The sequence below is a fragment of the Grampus griseus genome, assembly GCF_964374135.1.
Source record: "Grampus griseus genome assembly, chromosome: 8".
NCBI lineage: Eukaryota > Metazoa > Chordata > Mammalia > Artiodactyla > Delphinidae > Grampus > Grampus griseus.
The window spans coordinates 55,777,116-55,785,055 of NC_139002.1; the positions used below are offsets into that span (position 1 = coordinate 55,777,116).

Consider the following 7,940-nt stretch of genomic DNA (forward strand, 5'->3'; position numbering starts at 1 on the left):
GGCACACAGCCCGGTGGGGGAACCGGGGGAGGCACGCAGAGCAATAAGCTGATTCCTAAGGTGCTCTGCCCAGCCAGAGTGCTGGGGCTCCAGAGAGGAGAGGATGAGCGGGGAGGGGATGGAGGGGAGCACACGGAGCTGGAGGTGAGACGGAGGCGGGGCCGGGGAGAATGAAAAACCAGCCTGTTGGTGGTTTCTTCTTTTTTTAAGAGCCACAAGCTGAGATCAAAGGTGATATTTTTACAGCAACTGAAATAGAAAACCACTGGGCACACAGTGGGAGGTGAGCGGCCAGAACACAGGCCCTTTCATGCAGCCTGTAGCCACAGCAAGCACACTGCCCTCTGCTGCGGGCCATGGGGCTTGGGGGACAATGTGGCCCCGGTCTTCCCAACTCTGGTTTTAGAAAGAAGGGAAAGAGATGAGCTGCAGCCTTCGGTTCTGGGAGGGGAGAGGAGAGGAGCAGCAGTGAGGATCACGGTGAGTAGCCTGTCACTGTCCAAGACCACGCTTGTCACTTTTGCCGTGGGTGTCAGAGTTGTGCCAGGCCCTGTTTCATCCTCACAGAGCTCAGTGAGGAAGGATTATTGGTACCCCTGTTTCACAGAGGAGGAAACCAAGGCTGCAGGGGAAAATGATTTGGTCAAGTCCCGCAGCGAGATGGGAGCAAATTCAGGACCCGAACCCCGGGGCTCCTAGTCCAACACCCTTTCGGCTCCCTGTAATCCTCACTCACTCACTCACACGCTGAATTATTTCTTGAGCCTCTGCACTGAGGTCCTAGCTGACGGGGGCCATGCTCAGGTCTGCTGGAGCACTGGTTCTCAGAGAGGGAGAGCAGCAGTATCAGCCTCACCTGGGAACATGGTAGAAATGCATCCTCGGGTCCCAACCCAGACCTACCGAACCAGAGACCCTGGGGTTAGACCCAGCCCTCCACATTTTAATGAACTTTCCAGGTGATTCTGTTGCACACTGAATTTGAGAATCACTGCATTGCCTCACCTCAGTTTCTACGTCTGTGTTTCAGGGAAAATCTCAACACCCGTCTCACAAGGTTGAGCTCAGTATCAGCTAACACACGTGCTGGCTGTGTGTTCTGTGCCAGGCATTCTTCTAAGCCCTCTACAAATATTAACTAACTTCATTTCACAACTCCGTAAGATAGGAACTAATACTATCCTCATTTCACAGATGAGGAAATGAAGGCACAGAGAGGTAAAGTAACTCACCCAGGGTCACACAGCTAGAATCCAAGCTCTAACCAGTTAACCAACGGAAAGCCCCCAGCAGAGGGTCTGGTGCCCAGAATGTGTTCCAGGCGTGGCTAAGGATGTGATGATGGATGGCAATTAGTATTACCTCACCTGAGTTTGAGATGATGATCCCCATTTTGTAACTATGAAATCTGCTGCCCTGTCAAGATCGAGGAGTGAGTCAGCTGCAAAGGCAGCCTCAGTATCTGGAACCCCAGTGCAGCCCACAGGTCCTCACCATTCATGCAGTTTTGAGACCATAATATACCACCTTGGTCTTCTGGAAACATCAGTTTGCTGTAGGGAAGAGTGTAGACTCTGACAGAGGTGAGCTGAAAACCTCATTTGGCCATTCAGAGGCTGTGTGACCTTGGACAAATTGCCTCACCTCTCTGATCTTTAGATCACCTTTTCTCATTGTAAAGTGGATGATGGCAGTCCTAACCTTACAGGGTTCCTGTGAGGGTTGGAGAAGATGACATTTGTGCTCAGCCCGCAGCATGCACAGAGCTGGTCATCAACAAGCAGCTTGCCCACCTCCCTTCCCATCCCTGCTGCTACCTCAGGGGAAAGACCAGCTCTGGACCCAGAAAAGCTTTGAAAGAAAAAGATATAAATTCCCCAACAATCAAAATGCCTTTGTCCTTCAGCCTCCCTGCCCTTTTCCAGACTTCCTTGAAACAGACACCCCGGCCAGGGTTTCTGGGGTGAAACACTGGCACCTGCTGCTTCCAAGTTGGGAGTTAAGTACCCTGTGAAGGGAAGAGGAGGTGACCTCTCTGAGCCACCACCACTGGCCGGTGTCCTTAATCAGCGCGAGCATCTCAGCATCCGCCTTCCGTGAGCAGTTTGGCCTGGACATCTGAAGCTCGTTAGCTGCCTGCTCCCAGGGGGCTGACCCCGCTTGGAGAGAATTATCCCAGACAGAGCCATGGAGGATGGAGCAAACGAAGACCAGGTGAGGTGTGGCCACAGAAGGCGGGGGAGCATAGTCTCCGGAGCGGCCTCTGGGGACCTGTGGAGAACAGAGGAGGCTGGGAAAAAGCACCGGGCTTGCGCCAAGCTCCAGCCCAGCCACGGGCTCCCAGACTATGCAAACTGAAGATGGGGGTGGGAGGGGGTCCTTTCCCTCTTTGGGCCTCAGTTTCCCCATGCCTCCATTGGAAGAGGGGTAGACAAGGTACACACTGAAGGCCTTCCAGCCCTGACATTGCGGGCTCCCAGGCTGACCTAGAATTCCCGGCCTCTGAGGTTTAGCCCACTGCTGGTGGGAGGTAAGTGACAGGTGGTGGGTGGGGACATAATTCAGAGACTGGAGAGCCATGATCCCTCCCTGGCCTGGACATCAGAGGGGAGCTGGGATGGGAAGACCAGAAAGTGATCCCACATTTCAGAACAGTCAGCCAGGTGCTCATGGGTGGCAGAGATGGTGTGAGCCGAGCCTCAGAGAGACAAGGCCTCCAGCTGGGCAGGTGGCCGGGATCAAAGCACCCTTCCCTTTGTGGACCCACCACTCCACCCAGCCGTCCAGACAGGCCACAGCTAACTTTCACTCAGCAATTTTTATTAGCTCCTTATTTTATACCAGGCAGTGTTCGAAACACTACACAGGTCCCAGGTGATTGACCAGCCCAGAGTCTGGCCCTCGTCTGTCTGTCCTGACATTGACCTTCCTCAAGACACCCAGAGAGGTCGGACAGCTGGCCCTAACCATGTCACTCAAGATCGCTGCCTCCTCCCAACGCTATTATAACTGACACCAGGCCATCTCCCTTTCTACTGACAGGAACACTCTTGTCCCCTCCCCGGTCTCCTTCCCTCCTGGGAGCCAGGTCTCTGGGGAGCCATTGCCTGGTGGGCCTAGAACCCAAGCAAAGAGCGAGGAGGGCTGGGGCAGCGAGCAGTTCATGCAGACCTTGGTGTGAAGCCTGACGAACCGTCTCCACTCGGAACCGAGAGGCCCTCTGTGGGGACTGGGATGGGCACGGCCTTCAGATAACGCCTACCTCTGGACCGTGCTGGATGGATGGGCACACGACCAAAGTGGGCTTCTCTGAACCTTGGCTTTTCTCTGGCTGCCTCACTCCTGGGTTGCTGCGTTCTTCCTTTGGACAGGTGAAGAGCTCTGATGACCAGGCTGGAGAGCTGTGTCCTGAGCCAGGGAGCCTTTGGATTCATTTACTTCTCATGGGGCAACCTTATTCCCAGCATTTCCAAGACCGGCCCAGAGAGAGGTGGGGGACCGCCCAAGTTCACACAGTCGGTCAGGAATGAGGCGACCCTGGATTTCCAGACCATTCCCAACTAAATAGTTTCTCACTTTCAAATATGAAAAATGAATTCTAGAACTGCAGAAAAATTAGAGAATTACAGATAAGGAAAAGCAAAAATGAATATATCTTTGGTTTGTCTCTCGGAGAAACTTCCACCACCCTTCCCCATCCCTTCTCTCCCGCCGGGTCTCAGCCGCACTTCCCCACCCCCAGCCATAATCAATACCTCACCTCCTTTTGCCAGCAGCTGTTCCCTGAGGACTAAGCCTTGACAGCAGATCCTGGAAGCCAGCCTTAGGCCGGATTCTGGAAAGGCCTGGTGTCTCTTCCGCCCAAATGGAACTGTTTAAGTGCAGATATAGTCGGAAATGCTCCCAGCCAGGAATCCAGAGCCTGTAGCCAGGCCTGCCTGGCTTGTAGATCGACTCTGTGACCTTGGGCCAGTCCCTGCCCTCTCAGTTTCTTCTGCTGTAAAATGAAGACTTGGACCTGACCAAGCGGTTTCCCCACAGTCTCAGTCTGTCGGCTGCTCTTGGGCAAGGACCATGCCCTCTCCTCGTAGCATTTAGAATCAGAGGGCAGGGTTCGAGCTCCCCTAGTGATGGGCCAGGCCAGCACTCCCCAGCTGTGTGACGGAGCAGGACAGCACAGCACTCTGCACTCTGCTCCCCCACGGGAAGACACAGAGCAGAGTGTTGACCCTCTGTGTGCCCCAGGGCTGCCGCGGATACCACGAGAGGTGGACCTCAAAGACCTCTGAACGGCACGGAGCGAGAAGCTGCACTGGGCTGTTACTGGAGTGTGTCCCCTGCCTGCCCAGTGCCTGGCTCCATCCGGCCTCCATCCTGGTTCAGCGGGTCTGGCCCAGGCTTGTAGATGGAGCCGCTGCCTGCCCTCGGGCTCACACAGCTCTGGCAAGAGGAACGTGTGGACCCAGGGCCCAGCCTACCACGTGAAGTGTCAGTAGCGATGCCCACAGGGCCTCAGGGCCCATGACGTCATGGACAGCAGTCTCCCATGTTGAAACTCACAAAGCTAAATCCATTTTAAAATATAGCACTGCCTTTTTCTTTTCTTTCTTTTTGCATTTTGGCTAAGGCATGGAATGTGGAAGCTGCTACATTACTGCAGGAAGATGTAGAGGCTGGGTTCACAGGCTGACTCAACTTTCGGGGGTCCTGGTAAGTTAGCCCCTGCTTCCTCATGCCCACCTTGACCCTAATCCAGGCTCCCCTGACAGGAAGGGCTGAGAAGGACAATAGTGACCCTCCCAGATGACCTCTCTGGACCTCAGCTTGCCATCTGTTATAGACTGGAGGTTTGTGTCCCCCCCCCCAAAATTCCTATGTTGAAAACCTACCCCCAAGTGTGATGGTATTTGGGGGTGGGGCCTTTGGGAGTTAATTAGGGTTAGATGAGGACATGAGAGTAGAGCCCTCACAACAGGCTTAGTGCCTTTATAAGAAGAGGAAGAGAGACCAGTTCGATCTCTTTCTCTCTCTCTCTCTCCTGCCGAGTTCACAGCGAGGTCACGTGAACACACAGTGAGATGGCAGCCGTCTGCAAGCTGGGAAGAGGGCTTGCACCAAGAACGGATCAGCCAGCACCTTGATCTTGGACTTCCCAGCCTCCAGGACTGTGAGAAATAAATGCCCGTTGTTTAAGCCACCCAATCTATGGTATTTTGTTAGAGCAACCTGAGGTGGATGAAGACACATCTATGAAACAAGCATAATAACCCCTCCCCTGACTATTGCTGATAAGAATTAAATGCAATAAGAGCTAACCGTTCATTTTGTCATGCACTCACTCAACCAATATTTGTGAAAAGCTTCTAGGTAACAGGCACTATTCTGTGAGCTGGGGTAGAGCAGTGCGCCAAGCAGACAAAATCCCTGCCCTCACAGAGCTGACATTCTAGTAGGGAAGACAGACAGTAACCAGATAACGAAATGAAGGATACAGTTTGTCGGATAGATGGAGATAAGTGCTATGGAGGGAACGTCTACCTGGAAGGAGGCTAGACTTCCAGCAGGGCGGGGTGAGCCTGTTTGCACTTTTCAACAGGGTGGTCAGGGTGGGCCTCCGTGAGAAGGGGGCCTTTGGGGAGGGCTGAAGGAAGTGAAAGGAGGCAGTGTGGTCGCTTGGGAGAAGGCATCCCCAGCTATGAAAGGACACTGGCTATTGTAGGAAGCAAGGTACCAGTTGGAAATGATTTCTAGGTGTGTCTTCCGCCCCTCAACAGCCCTCAGCTCTATCCTGGGCACAGGCAGGCTCTCAAGGGTCAAGGGCATAACTACAGATGGTCCAGTCTCATCTTACCTGTTAGCCTCAACTTAATGGGCTAAACAGCTCTTTCATGTCAGTCACCAAAGAACACTGGAGGCCCCCAGAGAGAGCTCAGACATGCAGTAGACTGGGTGTCAGGAGGCCTGGCTCTGCTGCTGGCTGACGATGTGACATTAGATAAGGCACTGCCCTCTCTGGACCTCAGTTTCCTTGTCTTTAAAATAAGATGGCTGGGGACTTCCTTGGTGGCCCAGTGGCTAAGACTCCGTGCTCCCATTGCAGGGGGCCCGGGTTTGATCCCTGATTGGGGACTAGAGGCCATATGCCATAACTAAGAGTTTGCGTGCTGCAACTAAAGATCCTGCGTGCCGCAATGAAGATCCTGCGTGCCACAACTAAGACCGGCGCAGCCAAAGTAAATAAATAAATATTTTAAAAAAAAAGATGCCTGGTGGTAGCCAGGGGCTGAGGGGAGGAGAAAGGGAGGCATGAATGCTATTGGGTATGGGGTTTCTTTTTCGGGTGGTGAAAATATTGTTGAATTAGATAGTAGTGATGATTGCACAACTTTGTGAACATACTAAAACCACTGAATGGTACACTAAAAAAAAAAAAAAACAGGTGGTTGGTTGGACAAGATGACCTCTAAAAGAAGAGACACTAACAATTTTTGTGCCTATGGTACCCTGGGGCCTGGACTCAGCATTTGCATGTTATCTCATGATCTCTAAGGTTCCTCCCAGTTCAGTCTTTCTGTGATCCACCACGGTGATATTCACATTGCCATCACTCATCAGAAAGTCCAACTTGAGCCCCTTGTCCAGGTCCAAAACTAGAGTAGAAACTGGGGAAGAGACAAGAAAGGAATGAATCTCTCCCTGAAGGAGCTCAGAGCCTGTGGAAGAAATCAGAAGTGCACAGTGTGCCCAAGAAGTTCTTTTCTTTAGGACTAGCTCCTTCCTTTCCTTTCCTTGGATAGGAAAGAACCCCCAAATACAAGGGGTTCATGTGGCCATACGGGGGCCCTGGGAGTTGCTTTATTAATTTACACACTGGGTCCTTTGGCTGGGTGTTCAGGATACAACAGTGGGCAAGTCAGACCCAATCCCTCAGTTTCGCCTTCCTAGTGCAAGTCCTTAGGAAAGGAGACAGACTTTAAAACGATCAAACGCGCAATTATGAATTTCTTGGATTCTTGTGATTGTGATTGGAGCCGTGGAGGAAAAGCACATAATGTATTGGGCTGCTCACCAAGGGCACTGGTGTGGCTTGAGCTGGGTTCTGGGGGCAAGTAGGAACAATGAAGAGGCGTGGAGACGGGGATGGCGTGGGGCGGGCTGTTGCAGACAATGCCGAGGCCCTAAGTGTCCGCAGAGGAAGGCCCGGGAGGAGGCGCAGAGAGCTGGGGGCAGCTGCAGCAGGAGCACGCTGGGCCCGACCATGCAGGGCCTTGGAGGCTGGAGGCCACCAGTATCCATTTGTGCCCATTGTCCCCACTCACTTCGGAGTGTCCCTGCTCGAACAATAAACTACGAAGCCACCTTATTTACGGGTCACATTACGGAGTTTGTCCCAAGATCAACCAGTGTTCAGGAAGGCCTGGTCATTGCTCCCACCTCCAGGCCTCCTGCTTTGCATGTCGGGGGCGAGGGCCTGCCAGCCCACGCGGCTGCAGCGGTGATTTGAGCTGGATGGTGTGTGAAGGGCCCTGCTTGGCAGCCCCTGGCCATCCGGCCCCGCTGCCCTCCTCCCGGGCAGACCCTGCTGCCCCCATGCCAGCCTCCCCCTCTTCAGTATCTTGAGGTGAGAGCTTTGCCAGTTCTCAGGCCAAGCAGGGCTCTTGGCTCCAGGTTCCGTGAGCCGCTTTCTGTCGTCCCCGCCCTCGGCTACTCCCCGAGGACGCGCTTCAGGCCTCGGCTGCGGCCTCACGCTCTTTCCACTCTTGATTTTTATTTTTGCCTCTCTTTATTTTCCCCTCAGTGTGACTCTCTCCTTCTGCTGGGCCTCTCCTCCTCTTTTTCTCTTCCTTCTCCAGCGTAGCCTGGCATTGCCAGAAAAGCCTGTGCTTCAGGACGGATGGAATGAGGTACAAGTCCTAGCTCTGTCACCTGCCGGCTGTGTG

At 53.4% G+C, this 7,940-nt stretch overlaps 1 long non-coding RNA gene across 2 annotated transcripts; it reads left to right on the forward strand.

The window, feature by feature from the left end:
* The first annotated feature begins 1,631 nt into the window (after positions 1-1,631).
* LOC309826479 lies at positions 1,632-5,272 on the forward strand. 2 transcript variants are annotated; one of them, XR_014297108.1, is made up of 3 exons: positions 1,632-2,214; positions 4,628-4,710; positions 5,047-5,272. It is a non-coding gene; the product is annotated as an uncharacterized lncRNA (long non-coding RNA). The 2 variants fall into 2 exon arrangements; XR_014297109.1 differs by having other exon boundaries at positions 5,054-5,272.
* The last annotated feature ends 2,668 nt before the right edge of the window (positions 5,273-7,940 follow it).